At 42.3% G+C, this 14,973-nt stretch overlaps 1 protein-coding gene across 2 annotated transcripts in view; it reads right to left on the reverse strand.

The window, feature by feature from the left end:
* Nucleotides 1-4,185: 4,185 nt before the first annotated feature.
* Nucleotides 4,186-14,973, reverse strand: part of SYT3 (synaptotagmin 3) — a 109,215-nt gene continuing 98,427 nt past the window's right edge. For both annotated transcript variants that reach the window (XM_033962098.1, XM_033962097.1), the window contains one exon: nucleotides 4,186-11,322. The gene's annotated coding sequence lies outside the window, so the exon portion shown is untranslated. The remainder of the gene's footprint in view (nucleotides 11,323-14,973) is intronic.

Raw genomic sequence — 14,973 nt, forward strand, 5'->3', positions numbered from 1 at the left:
ACTGATGGGATTGGCTCTTAGGCACTGGTGGAATGAGGCATTATGACATCACAATATCTGCTCTGGATACCAGAGACTGTCATTCTGTAGTGTCTGTTTCAACCTCAGTCCTTCTACACCAGCATTCTTCAAAGCAAAGCTTGTGGGTCAGTGGTTGTGGCCATTCATACTCTGATTCTTATGTGAGTCATTGTGACATCACTGATGGGATTGGCTCTTAGGCACTGGTGGAATGAGGCATTATGACATCACAATATCTGCTCTGGATACCAGAGACTGTCATTCTGTAGTGTCTGTTTCAGCCTCAGTCCTTCTACACCAGCATTCTTCAAAGCAAAGCTTGCGGGTCAGTGGTTGTGGCCATTCATACTCTGACTCTTCCCTCTCTCTTTAAAGAATGACATGAAGATGGTTTCCCGCAGTTATCCGCGGGGACGGGAACAGTGATGAATTTTGTCACCGTGTCATTCTCTATCCTAAATCTCAGCTACCAGTGCTGTATATTGCTGTGGCAGGATATGATGAGCTCTTTGTGCAACCAGACAAATGAGCAAAAGGCGCTAGAAAAGGTTCAAAGAAGAGCGACCAAGATGGTAAAAGGGATGGAACGCCTCTCGTATAAGGAAAGACTAAAGCGGTTCGAGCTCTTCAGCTTGGAGATGAGACGGCTGAGGGGAGATAGGATTGAAGTCTACAAAATCCTGAATGGAGTAGAATGGGTACAAGGGGATCAATTTTTCACTCCGTCAAAAATGACAAAGACTAGGGGACACTCGAAGTTACAGGAAAATACTTTTAAAACCAATAGGAGGAAATATTTTTTTCACTCAGAGACTAGTTAAGCTCAGGAACGCATTGCCAGAGATTGTGGTAAGAGTTTGAAGAAAGGTTTGGACAAGTTCCTGGAGGAAAAGTCCATAGTCTGTTATTGAGAAAGACATGAGAGAAGCCACTGCTTGCCCTGGATTGGTAGCATGGAATGTTGCTACTCAGGGGATTCCGCATGGAATGTTGCTACTCTTTGGGGGTCTAGAATCTTGTTACTCTCTGGGATTCCGGAATCTTGCTATTCTTTAGGATTCTGAATGGAATGTTGCTACTCTTTGGGTTTTGGCCAGGTTCTGGTGACCTGGATTGGCCACCGTGAGAACGGGCTACTGGCCTTGATGGACCATTGGTCTGACCCAGTAAGGCTAGTCTTAAATTCAGCTCAGCACCAACCACACCCAAACCGCTCTTACTGCCAAGCAGCCTACCTAGGAAAAGGCAGCTCTGCAACTTTGATGCCCCGACACTCCGCTCCTTGCTAATGGATAAAGTAAAGAAGCCATCTTGCCTATACACTCTTACTGAGCACACACAGACCTTCACTAAATATAGCTTGATCAACTAGGGACAGAAACTATTCAGTAAGGCCCTGGGTGTCAGTGGATTCTGCCTCCTAATTTCTTATTCTACAAGATATTGTTTTTGTATTAGTAAGATTAAGCAATTCCCAGCACTATTATACCTTGTGCCTATGTCCTACATATCCGGATGCAGGAACCACAGGAAATGCACGCCATGTGATCCTTTGGCAACCTGGCAAGGGGCGGATCAGACATCTATCAGACTTTGATGTGTTCATTCAATGAAACTGCCCAGTGTCCCATACCATTCCCCAAGCAAAGATGCACTAAGCGATAATGTGCAAATGCTTCGTGTCTCCTTGTTGGATCAGATGGCTGCCAGCCTCCTCACCAGTACTGCTGTCGAGGTGTAGCTAGGTGGGGTGCAAAGGGAGCAAGGGTGCCTCACATCAGCATCTGTTCTGCAAAAGGTCTGCTCTCCCCAACATCAAAACCTGGCCACATTTCTGCTGCCCTTCTCTGCTGGATATTAGGAACTGGCTTACTATCATGACCGTGCACACACACATCTCATGCCAACCTCCTCCCCGGCACTGCCGTAAATTGGCTTCCTTCTTCTATACAATTTACTGGGGCTGTTGTTAGCAGAAAATGACCTATTACCCACTTGGCCTGCCATGGCTGGAATCTGCATCTCTCCTATATATCCTGCAGCTGGGACATTCATGAGATGAATGTTAGTTACCCAAGGCTTGGCAGCGAAGGTGAATCCAAAGTCACATTGTCCTAATTCTGTAGAGGAGTGGAGGAGCCATAGCAGCACAGGGAGGGTCTGCAGGGGGAGATCTGAAAAGAATGGTTGTTTAATCTTTCAAACAACACAACCCCCCCCCCAAGAGGACACTCCATGGAAAAGAAGTCATGCAAAGTTGTTGTTGGTTTTTGGAATCTGTTGCTGGAGGATGTGATCAAGGCAGCCAATATAGCAGGATTCAAAAGAGAATTGGACAAGTTCCTCGAGAGAAGTACAGAAACATGATTAGCCAAGTAGACTTGGGAGAGCCAATGCTCATCTCGAGAAATGAACTAGGAGAAACATCTACTTTTTAGGATCTGCCAGGTGGCTCAGACTGGCTTCTGTTGGGTGCGATGGATTTGGGTCTCACTCAACATGGCTCTCGTTATAATTTTCACACACGTAAAGGTAAATTCTGTAATAACTTGACTTGCAGATTTACCTTGGGTTTAAGCTTTACTCAATCTACCCCTAATCAATTGCATTGAAGGTGTCACCTCTGCCTCATCCTCCATTGTTCCCTTTCATTGTTACCTACACAGAGAGATGTGTCAGGGATCCCCTTCCCTTCACTCTTCAGCTGTCAGGTCCTCTTCAACACCATTGCTCATCCTCTGGAAATCCAGCAGCAAATCAGCTTCCAGCATTGGATTACGTTAAGCAGGTTGATTCTCAATACACAAGCCAAGATATACCTGTGTGTGGTCTCTTATAAAGCCAACCCCACATACAACCCCAGTGTTGACATGAATGTCTGTCATGGGCACTGATCACCACTGCCATTTCTATTTGATGATTTTCTAGGAATACAGGCTGTGACTGTATGTACTAGACAGATTGGTACGCAGAAGTAAAAATTAATCTTAGAGGTGCTTCTTAAGAAGTACACGTTACTGCGTGCACAGATTGCTGGGTGCATATTCTGGGTCATCCTTCAGATTATTTTATAGCCCATATTTATCAATGGCAATTCAAGTTTATCCAGGAAAAATCCCCAAGCCTTATTTAAACCTGTGTCAAGTCGTACATAGTCCCTTGCTAACCCTTTGCTTAGAGTTCAGGTTTGGTGGAGTGATTGACGAGTGAATTGTGCTTCTCTCTTTGGTGTTCAAAAACCACCTCAGAATGGCAAAGTTTGAATTTTGGAGCTTGATCACTTATTCAATTCCTTGGCAATCTGCAGTTTTAATAAAATTCACTAACAACATGCATAATTAGCTGAATCACAGCTTACAAATATTAGAACCACTCTTAATATGTGCAGACCCAAGAGCGGCTGCTTTTTTGCTGCACTGTACTTCCTACCAAACACACCTGCACTATTAGCAAAACCTGCTCACTTTTAGCAAAGCATGTGTGCCATTAGCAAGGAGCATGCACTATTAGAAAAGACTGCTCACTGAGAGTACATAGTCTTTCTGAAATAGTGCACCCTCTGTGCAAATAGTGTTCACTATCATAGGTGAATGGAAAAACACAAAATGTCATGTTATTGTCTGGTCTTTTTGGCTAATTACATGTAATGACATGCCATTTGGACATCTCCAGCCCAGCCCTAGTCTCCATGTGCCACTATCAGACCTGTGAAGTCACCTCTCACTTGGGCTCTCCCCTCGGTTGCCTGAGGAATCATCCTTGTAGGGCACCCAGGACTTTAGCAGGCACTGCACAATTCTGAGTCTAAGCTGAAGCCCCCTAAAACCAAGACTCCCCCCTTTCTGTACATCATCCTAGTGTGTCTGAATCCATCTCCCTCCCCTGTACTGGAGGCCTGTAGTTACTGAATCAGAGATTTTTCAAGGATAGGCCTGTCTATTTGAGAGGTGATTACTATGTCCCTCACATAAGGATTCCTCTGTTTCTTAAATACTCTTGCCTCTTTTGAAGAGATTCTAGCCAAGGACGGCCTTGCTTCTCTTCCACTGTAGCTGAATCGACCTCTGCCGCGATGGCCTTTTATTAAAATTCACTTACAAGATGTCTCTCTACCATTTTTTCCCGTTATTTAGTTTTGAATGAAAAGGAGAGGTGAAGTTGTCAGAAGTGTTTTATTAAAGTAAATATTAGCAGCTGCTTTATTCCAATGTATTGCAAAACGTTACAGAAAAAAACATAGTCAAACACAGATTTTTCACTTCTCTTTTTCCCTTTTCTCTTATGGCTTACAGTGGTGAATCAGAATGAGCATTTTCTCACACATTAAGAACAGACAATGGTCCAACAGATTACAAACATGCGTTTGGGTTCATGATTCGGACCTCGTAAAGAAGTGAAGGTAGCAGGCGGATCCTGCCCCTGCCCTTCTCTTCCCTGGGTGGGATGAAGGGCCCGGCTACAGGATGCATGAAATCCAGAAAGGGCAGGATAGGAAGACCTTGCATCTCCAGAGCAGCTCTAGGGGCCCACGTTTTCCCCCTCCCCTAAGCAATGACCCAGCTACAGCAGGATGAGGAACTAGATTAAAGGGTGCATGCATGCAATAGATTCCTTCGAGGATCCAGCTTGCAACTCTCCCCTAGGCAATGACCCAGCTCAGCTGGGATGAGGGACTAGATTACAGGGTGCATCCTTCAGGAATCCAACTTGCCTCCCTGGGTCACCTTCGGGGTTAAAGGGGCCAATTTTGGTAGGGATTTTCAGCTCCAGGATGAGAAAGCACCAATGAAGAGATGGGGGAGGGCAGGGCAGGGCAGGATTCAGTCTCAGCAGCACTGCACTTCTTTACCTGGGAAGCCCTGGGATGAGGTTTCAGACAGAACCAGGCAGCATCACATAGAAACAGAGTGACAGACACAGAATATTCTGGGCATTCTCAGTTTTTTAAAAAATGTTTTGACCACACATGTTAACCCTGACTCCCAAACATGTATTTTTAGAATGCAAACTACCTGAATGGCCATTGGCTGATGAGGCAATAGAGAAATGTCTTGGAACCCCCCCTTCCCCCCCAACTTCTGGTTATGGTGCAGTTATCACGTAGGCCGTGTTTCCACCAGTCCATATTTTAGTTTATATTCTCTTTACAAGCTGCAAGGAGGCACATTTTTGGGCAGAGGGAGTAGGTGAAGAATGACAGAGCAACAGGTAATGTCTAGAGAAACAGAAACCAGATCCTCCGAAAGTCAGAAGATCAAGGCCGGGAAATGTGCTGGCTTTAGAGAGCACTAGCCAGGTCAATTCTGTCCCCCCAGCGTCTAACCATTTGAAAATGGCAATAGCTGCAGTAGGGTTCCAGGTATAGACCACGTCTCTGGACAGCTCTAGAAGACCAAAGCTGGGCCACTCTTTGTTAAGCAGCCAAATAAAATAAAGTCAGTTCGAGGGAGGGCCACAGTGACTAGCACAGAGCCGACTCTTGCATTGCCAATGTCGTCAATGAAACAAGAGATTACCACAGCAAAACAAGACTTCATTGCCACGATGCTACTCAAACTAACCATGAGACACAATGAAAGTTGGACCAGGAGGGAATGTGCTGCCCCAGAAGTCCCAGACATTCAGTTCTCAGAGAGCAACCAAAATAAGACTCCGGGCCTAGGACAGGACTTGTGAGACTGCCAGATTTCTGGCACACAGGGCATATTGTGAAGCCAACCAAAGAGTTTGAAGAGATGAGATGTGAAGGTCACAAGCTTAATGCTTTTCTTGGATTTCAGCCTGAAGCTGATAATTGCCAGTCAGCAGTTTTGAGGCGTCAAGGAGAGATTTCACAAGAGTAATGTTTGTTAGTTTCTGCTCTGTCCTGTTCAATCTAGGATTAACTGGAAAGCAGGGGACAGAGCTTATGCCTTGGTGAGGGAATCCGGGAGCTGGCATGGGATCTTCTCGCAACCACTCTGAGCTGCTTCTTCAGATGAAGACTGGTTGGACCCCCAGGCTTTGGCTGTGCTGAGTGGGAGAACGCTGGGCTGGAGGTTTTCTAGGATCTGCTGGCTGGTCACTTGCCGATGTCCATGAGAAACCGGAACACCTTTTGTGATCTCTCTTATTTTCGGCAGTAATTCAGGCCCTGCAGGTGTCCCCAGTGGCTGTTGCCTGGTTTCTTGATTTGTATATTACAGTTCCAATTAATGAATATTATGCATCAGCCTATGTCCTTGCTAATACTGAAGCATGAGTGAGGACGGTGAGGTACATTGCCCTGGAGACTGTGCTATATGGATAAAGGCTCCTTAATTTGAGAATAAATGAGAAAGAGCCAAGATTTTAACTGGGTAAATTTTCAACAGAGTACCTAAGATGATCAAACACGCTTGATTGTTAAGCTTTGACTGCCCTCGCGGTTAACGTTTAGAGATGGGATAAAAATTTGTCTCAAGCAGCACTTTAAGGACACCACTGTATAAATGGGCTCATGCTATTCTATACGATGACACATGACTGCCAGGGGATGGAGCATGGGTTGGCCATGGTGGCAAGTTTTGCACACAACTTGTAAAATACTTTCGGTGGCACACATCAGTTCACCCACTTATACAAGCCTCTACCCTGACATAAGTGATCACACCTAACTTTTGGCGGGCTAAGATGGGTTTGCACCATTCTACTGTAATATCTTTGGCGAGCTTAAGTGCTCATTTCATCCCATTATTGCACTTAATTTAAGGAGCCAAGATATAGAATTACCTCCTACATCCTCTGCAGGGGAAAGCAATATACGGGCACTGAGTGCAAGCGTAGAGTTGTGAAACATCAATGAAGACAGATAAGAGATGTGGGACAAAGAGCATTAACTTAGCTAAGGCAAGGACCATGGAGTACTAGAAAATCTGCAGAACCAGATGACTTGCCATTAGATAAACATTTTTTTTAAAGAAATGCAGACTGACTCTTCCTGGTTGTGTTGTACATTTTTTGAGTTCATAAAAATTACCTTATTATGCGTGCCAAGCTTAGTTCACTTACTATACTCTGATGTTAAAATTATGGCTACAGGATTTTGGCTAAATATATACCGCCTGATATTCAGTGCTATTTAACCGGCCAGGAACAGCTCTTGGCCAATTAAATTTGGCTGACTAATTGCTAATTTTCAAAGGGAGATAGCCAATATCTCTGCTGAATATTAGTGGTTAAAACCTTGCCATCTATTTCGTGATATAGCCGCCAATTTTAAGTATTGACTGGCCAAGTTTAGTGGCCAAAGCGGGCCATGCAATAGCTGGTCTAACTTTGGCTGCTATAACTTAGCTGGACAGCACTTAAAATTGACTTACTCGGCTAAGTTTGAGTCAGCCAAATATAGACCAGATAGTCACTACTGGTCATTGAATATCCAGTTTCGGCACCAACCATGGCAGTTAGCCGACTTCCCTCCCAGTCTCAATACTGGCCTCATAAACCTATGCCAAAATTAGACCCAGTAGGCTACCTAGATCTTATTTGCACTCGGTAGATAGTGAGCAAGCTTTTCACCAGGTAAAATTATGAATTTTCTTTGTTTACAAGCATTCGTTATATTGCAACTAATGCTAAGGGCATAGGAAGGTGGTTTACAAAATAAAAAAGACTAAAGGTAAAAAAAGAAGGGATGAAACAGAGACAAAGAAAGGAAGATAGAAGAGAGAGAAATAAGAAGAGAGAGAGGAAGAAAAACACTTAGATGAAGAATCAGAAAGTGAGAAAGGTTCAGCACCGGAGAACGAGGGGGAGGTGAGCTGGAATAGTCAAGTTTTGATTGCCGTCTTAAGCTTTGGATGGGATATGCTTCATGACCGACAGAATGAGGGAGGGACCTAGACAGGAGAAGGCAGAATCAGAGGCACAGGCAGGAAGGGGAAATAAATGAGGCCGAGAGGAGTGAAGATTATACTTTCGGACCGTGAAAGAGGGCGGTGTACCAGTAAAAATCAGGATCTTGAGTTTTGCATCAGCTATAACAAGTAGCCAGCGTCTTCTGTCCTTCTTGACGATTAATAATTCTGTTATCAGAAAGGTTATATTTATTTTAATCACCCAACAAGAATATTCATCTTCCTCTCCTACCTTTTCATTGCTTATTGAGCCCTTAGCTCACTTACGTTTTAGAGACAGTAATGATGCTTCAGGTAAAAAAGTGGGGGGCAAGAAAATAGAGTAGACTTGTACTTTTGTGTGTTTCCAGTGTACTTTTGTGTTTTTCCAGTTTAGCTACTTTTTTAGTGATTGTGTTGCATATTGGTTACAATTGTGTTCCTATTCCAGATTCAGCACAAACCTTTTGAAATCTCGTGCCCTTCCAATATGTTTACCACCAGTGATCGCAAAGGTGGATTCTCCTTTATCTGGCTAACAGACTAGGACCTGATGTTAGGTGCCATCAACTTATGTTTGAGTCCTGGAGACTTGATGAACATCAAGTTTTCGTGGCAGAATGCAGAAGTAGATTGCTGGGCCTTTCTTTTGCACCCGATACTAGGTGCTAAATTGTGTGTCCATAACAAAAGCAAACTCACCTTGTGTACTTTCCTCCCCAGGCCTAACCACACCCATTTTTCACAATTACTTTAACCCACAGAGGGAGATCAATTTTCAAAAAGCAGGTTGAAATTTTGCTAGCAGTGGAGCTTTAATATCAGAAATTCAAGGCTGATCCAATAAGTTGTGTTGATGGTGAAGAAGGAAAGAATTAGAGTGTTTCATTTCTGAAATTAATCTAGCCATGTTTAAGGGCCCAGTTTTTGAAATTTCCAAAACTACTCCTGCTAAGAACTGACACCATCTTCCAAGGTCTGTTTTTGAGTTTAGACGTCTGTCTACCTGTGTCTCCCCCTTCATTCCTGTTTGCCTTGGCAAGGCTCAGTTTGTTCCTGGGTAGGATCCCCTGCTCATACCAATGTCTTATCTCTGAGGGAGAAAGTTCAGCTATCTGATTTGATCAGTGGGGTTTCTCCTTCCTGTCACTCAATGGACTGCATCTCATTTTAGCTGGAGAAACCTGCTGGGCTTTTGTTTTAGGTGAGTTGGATAATTTTGTTCAGATGCCTTAGAATAAGACCTAGAATAAGTAAAGCCTCTGAAATAGCTTATATACTGCTCGGTCTCTTCCAAGAAAGGTTCTGCTTTTTCCATAAAATGGTGGCCCAACATTTCCACTTGAAAACAAAGCCTTCCACCAGTCTTTTCCGCCTCCAACGCTCAGTCTGGAGGGACTGATCCCATGAGATCTACACAGTCACTAGTTCTGGTTGGTAGCTATTGAAATATTTTCATTATGCAAGAATTTGGGTGTCTTGATGGCGCCTCCAAGGGTGAAAAGAGAGGGTGCTCTCATATCTCTTATTAACAATAAGCCTCACTGCGGGAAATTTCTCCACCCACCACACTGGTTCTAGAATGGTACACGAAATCTGGAACGATTTACCCTTCTCCCTCACTCCAAAGAGGCAGATAATGTGAATAAGATGTGATCCAGATCCAAAAGCAAGTTTCAATGATTTTAACAAATCCACAGGTCCTAGTTGCCTATTTGGAAGGCCTGAGACATTCATAGTAGCACCCCCACCTTTTGGTGGTATATACTTGTAGGTTTTGGGAGCAGCCACATTAAATTTCCTGTGGTTCTACCCTTAATGCCCTGAAAAGGCAGCTTTGTTGCTGGGAGTTTCCAATGTCTTGGTGCTGGGTAATATAGGACATGAAGTGAAGAGAAAGCAGCCAGAACGAGGGCTGCCTTGGGACAGCTGAGTAGCTCTGAAGTAGGTGGGGGTTCCCATGTGTGCATGCTGTACTAAGACTAGGCGAGAGAGAGGTTAGGAATGGAGGTGAAGTCAGTGTGTTACAAGCATCAGCACACGTTGGCTTGCTTTGAGAAATGCATGTGTACTGAAAACATGTCTAGTACATGTGCAGTTTAGCTCTCCTAATGTGAAGTTGTGAACACGCATCACAGATCAGTTAAACAAGCACAACACAGTTATGGAGGACAGTTGGTGGACTGAAGTATTTTACGTGGCTTTGAAAAGTTCCACTCAACCCTCAGAAGAGGTATCTCCTTCCCCCCAACAGCACAAACATTTGTAAGGAAAATCTCTTTGGGAGGGGGCTGCTCTGGCCATGGCCCCCTTCCCCCTCAGCTCACATTGGGGCAAATTGCAGAGCAGGACTGCCACAGCTACAGCATAGCAAGCAAGTGTACTTATGTGCTGTGGATGCGTTTTTGTGTATGCATGTGTGTCTGTAGGTATGTATATGTGTGCATGGGTATGTGCATATGCATGTACATGAGTGTGTGTGGGTAAATGTGTGCATGTGCACATATGTACATGTATGTGTGTACATGTGTATGTGCATATGTGTGTAAATGAGTATGTGTGGGGTAAATGAATGTGCACATGTGTGAATGTTCATGGGTATATGTGTATACAAGTATATGTACATGTGTGCATGGGTATGTGCGTGTACCTGTATGTGTGCATATAGACATGGGTGTGTGTTGGTAAATGTGCGCATGTATGTATGCATATACATGTGTGCATGTGTATGTGCGGGAGTAAATGAGTGCATGTAAGTGTGTGCATGTGTGTGTGAATGTGCATATAGAAGTGTATGTACATATGTGCATGGATATGTGCATATGCGTGTACATGAGTGTGTGTGGGTAAATGTGTGTGTGTATGGGTATTTGCATGTACATGTATGTGTGCAAATGTGCATGTGCACATGCACTCATGCACATGCGTTGCAAGCGAAGGCTAAGTGGAGGATTTGGGGAAATAGCTTAAGGCTCCATCTCTGAAACGGACGCTATGAAGAATGGCCCATGGTTAATGGATAGGGAGGACGTGAACTAGCAGTGAGGTGGAGAGAAGAACTGCTCCCCAGCTCAGAGACGGAGAGAAAGGGAATTTATGTCCAGAACACGCACGACTCTGAAAGCGCTTCAGTCAGTCAGGGATTCAGTTCCATGGTGAATTAAGCCCTGCTCTTCACGCTGACTGCTGATTCTGTCCCGCTCGCTGCTCCTCCGGCCCTGCGACACCAGGACCTCTAACCAAGGGAAGGGGTCCTCTCGTTGCAAAAACTCAGCACTGTATGGCTTTAAGAAAACAAAAACATCTAAATGCTTCTCTCACTACCAACAGACTCCTGCCTGTCATCTTCTCAGCGTCCTTCGGTTCTTGTGAGCCTACGTCCATGACGTATGAATTGAAGAAACAGCGCAGAGGGAAGAGAGAGAGCAGTGTGGCCCTTCAAAACCTGTATGAGAAAGAGGGACAGATTGAGTGGAGGCAGTGTGGGGGGGAGGAGACAGACTTCATTAGCATGGACAGGACACGGCTCTCTCAGCCATGCACAGTCCAACACAATAGACGTTTCATCTGCCTTCTACACACCGCTAAACTGACAGCAGTTAGGCAAAAAGCCAAATGGAGTACGAGAGAGAAAGTCATGCAATTCCCCTGCAGTAAGTCATTATAAACTCCTACTGGGTGGCTCAGGACTTTGATGATGAACAGAACAGCAACAGCCTGAGTCACTTTGTAACGAATTGACAGGGGAAGGAAAGTAGTTCATACATCCAATTTTCTTATGGCAAGATTAGGGGAAATGATGCAGCTGCTCAGTGGAGGTGCACTGAAAAAAGCAAACTCCTGGGCTGCCAAAAGCATTACAAAGCCCTGGATCAGCCTCTCCCCATCTTCTTCCTCCATGTATCAATTCCACTAAATATACTTCATACTGTTACTTAATAATTATAGTGACTCAATTAACTACTTGTTAGGAAATTCAAGATTTATCATTCACATCATTACAAATGAGATGTTGGGATAGGATATTACAGTCATTTGTTATATGCTAATTGTAATTTTTTGAGTTTATTTGATCAAATTGATATTTTATTATTAATAAAATACAAGTTTGAATGATAAGGATAAGAATATCAGAAACATGTTGTAGAAAATTTTAATTGACTTTAAGTTATTATTTAGGAAGGATATTTTATTTTAAAGACATACAATTAATGAGTAGATATAAGGGATTGGGGAAAGGGAGTTTTTAATAGTTTAATTATCTAATTGATTACAAATTGATTTATGGATATCCATAGATGTTTTATTGGTGATTTTATATTCAAATGTTATATTACTATTTACTAGAAATTGAGTGTTTGGGGAGGGGAGTTTTCACTAGTCCATATGTTCGTATACAAGCTTTCGAATGAGGAATTGGGATGGATTGGGGGGAAGGGAGCATATTCAGGGGGAGGGGTTCTGGATATGCATGATTGTTTAAAATTGGGGTGGGTTGGGGGGATGAAGGTATTTTCTATTGGGAACCCTGGATGTGGGGGAAAATTTTAGTTAGTCATGTGTTAGGGAAATTAGGAGAACAATTGATTGAATATTTTGTTAAATGGAAAAATGAATTTCAAATTATTCTCCTTAAATGTCAATGGGCTCAACCATCTAATTAACAGGAAAAAGACACTTAATTTTCTAAAACAACAAGATGCGGACATATATTATTTACAAGAAACACACTTATCCGCTATAGAATCAAGTAAGTTGGAAGGGAGATGGGTTAAGCATTGCTTTTTCGCTCCTGCGGTGGGTAAGAAGGCTATCTTGGTCCATAGGAAATGTTCTTCCGCTTTCAATCTGATTTCTGCAAATCCTTTAGGCAGAAGGATTCATGTGGATATGAGCTTGGGGAAAGATACGCTGGCGCTCTTCAACATCTATGCCTCTAATTCAAATTAAGCTGAATTTTCCAAAACTCTTCAACAGTTGGTACTACCACTGGCTGCTTCTGATGTAGTAGTGGTGGGGGACTTTAATGCTGTTATGGACCCATTGTTGGACAAAAACCCCAGTAAAATATTAAAGTCATTAGGGTTAGATAACTTGATATAATCCTGAGGACTGAAAGATATGTGGCGGATCCTTCATTTTGAGGCTTGGGAATTTTCTTTTTGCTCCCATGTTCATAAATCATTTTCACGAATAGATTATGTTTTTGTTTTAGATCAATTAGTACAGCAGGTCACAAAAGCCATCATAGATCCAATTATTTTGTCAGATCATGGTGGAGTTTGGATTGAATTTAAGTTTGCTGAGCAAGATTGTAGTAGACCGGTGTGGAGATTTAATAATACATTGCTTGCAGCCTCAAACTTTCTTGAAGAATTTCAATTAAAAATGAATGAATATTTCCAAATCAATGCCTCTGAGAAAATCTCTTTAGAAACATTGTGGGATGCTACCATGAGGGGGCAAATCATTTCATATTCGGCACATATTAGGAAACAACTTAAAATGGAATTTTCTAAATTGAAACAAAATATTAAAGACTTGGAGTCAAAATTGGCTGCGAAATGGGAACAAATTACTTTACAGGCCCTCTTAAAAGCTAAATATAAATACAATGAGATCTCTTCACAATTGGCAAGGAAAGATTTGTTTTCTCAACAGGCTCTGTATTATGGAAACTCGAATAAAGCAGGAAGATTATTAGCTAATTACCTTAAAGCTAAAAAAAGAAAAGTAAAGATGTGGCAATTAAAGATGAGAAGGGCGAAAGTCATTCTCAAATTGGAAATAATTTAAAACAATTTTTGAACTTTTACAAAGCTTTATATTCTTCTGAGCCTTATTCAAATAAAGAACTAGAGGGTTTAGAGTTTTTAAAGTTGATCAAGGGACCAAAAATTCCCGAGCATATAAAAGGAAATCTTGAGGCGCCTAGATCACTGAAAGAATTACAAGCAGTGTTGAAGTCCCTTAGAGTTGGATCTGCTCCAGGTGGTGATGGTTTCACTGTAGAGTTTTACAAATCATTTCAAATTACCCTATTACCTCATCTTTTAAATTTATATCAGGCTCAACTAACTAAAGGTTGCATTTCAGGTACTAGGGCAGAATCTCTAACTATTGTTTTGCCGAAGCCAAATAAAGATCCCATGTTGGTTTCAAATTACAAGCCTATTTCTTTGATTAATGTAGATGGAAAACTGTTGGCTAAGATGATGATTTTGCTACCAAATGAGTATGTTGCCAGTTTATTTCCAGGGGTCCTTTTATAAGAAGTTAAATAGTATTCTTACTAAATTTAAATGGCTGGGTAAAACTGCGAGAATTGCTTTAGTATCTTTACAAAAACCAATTGCGGCGGGTGGAGTAAATTTCCCATATTTTTATAGGTACCATCAAGCCTATATATTGCGTCAGGGTATGTATTGGATCCTTCCTGAGCTCATGGAACATCTCCCTGATTGGTTGTATTTAGAGTGGCAACTTATGGCCCCATTACAATTGTTTCATGTGTTGAGTATCAAGTTACCCAGATATGTTAAGGACAATAGTATTTTATTTGACACCTGGAAAACCTTGAAATTTATTAACAAATTAACAGATATTCCAATAGAGAAATCCACTTATTAATCCTTATGACTAAACTCCAAGATTCAAATTGGCAAGTCTGGAATCTTCTGGAAGCAATGGATGCAGGCAGGTATACGTACATTAGATGATGTTTTATCAATGGGAAAATGCTTGATTTTTCACGACTGCAACAATCATTCGGTATTTCAAAGTCTCAAAATTATAAGTGGTTGCAGTTGAAGCAAGCCATTCAGAAGGGGTTCCCTGATTGGTGAAATCTAAAAAATCATTATAGCTTGCAGGTCCTATGCTTCCAGACAGATTTCATAGGACATCAGGTATAAATTAATATCTGAATTTTTGAATAAAAAACCAAAATCTAGTCTTAGAGACATTTGGAGCATTGAGATAAAGCAGTATATTTCTGCATTTCAATGGCCACGAATTTGGACTTGGAGGATGAGATGCACAGCGTCAGCATCTAAGAGACAAACCTGGTTTTTCTTGTTACATAGAAGTTTCTGGA

The sequence above is a fragment of the Geotrypetes seraphini genome, chromosome 10, assembly GCF_902459505.1.
Source record: "Geotrypetes seraphini chromosome 10, aGeoSer1.1, whole genome shotgun sequence".
Lineage (NCBI taxonomy): Eukaryota > Metazoa > Chordata > Amphibia > Gymnophiona > Dermophiidae > Geotrypetes > Geotrypetes seraphini.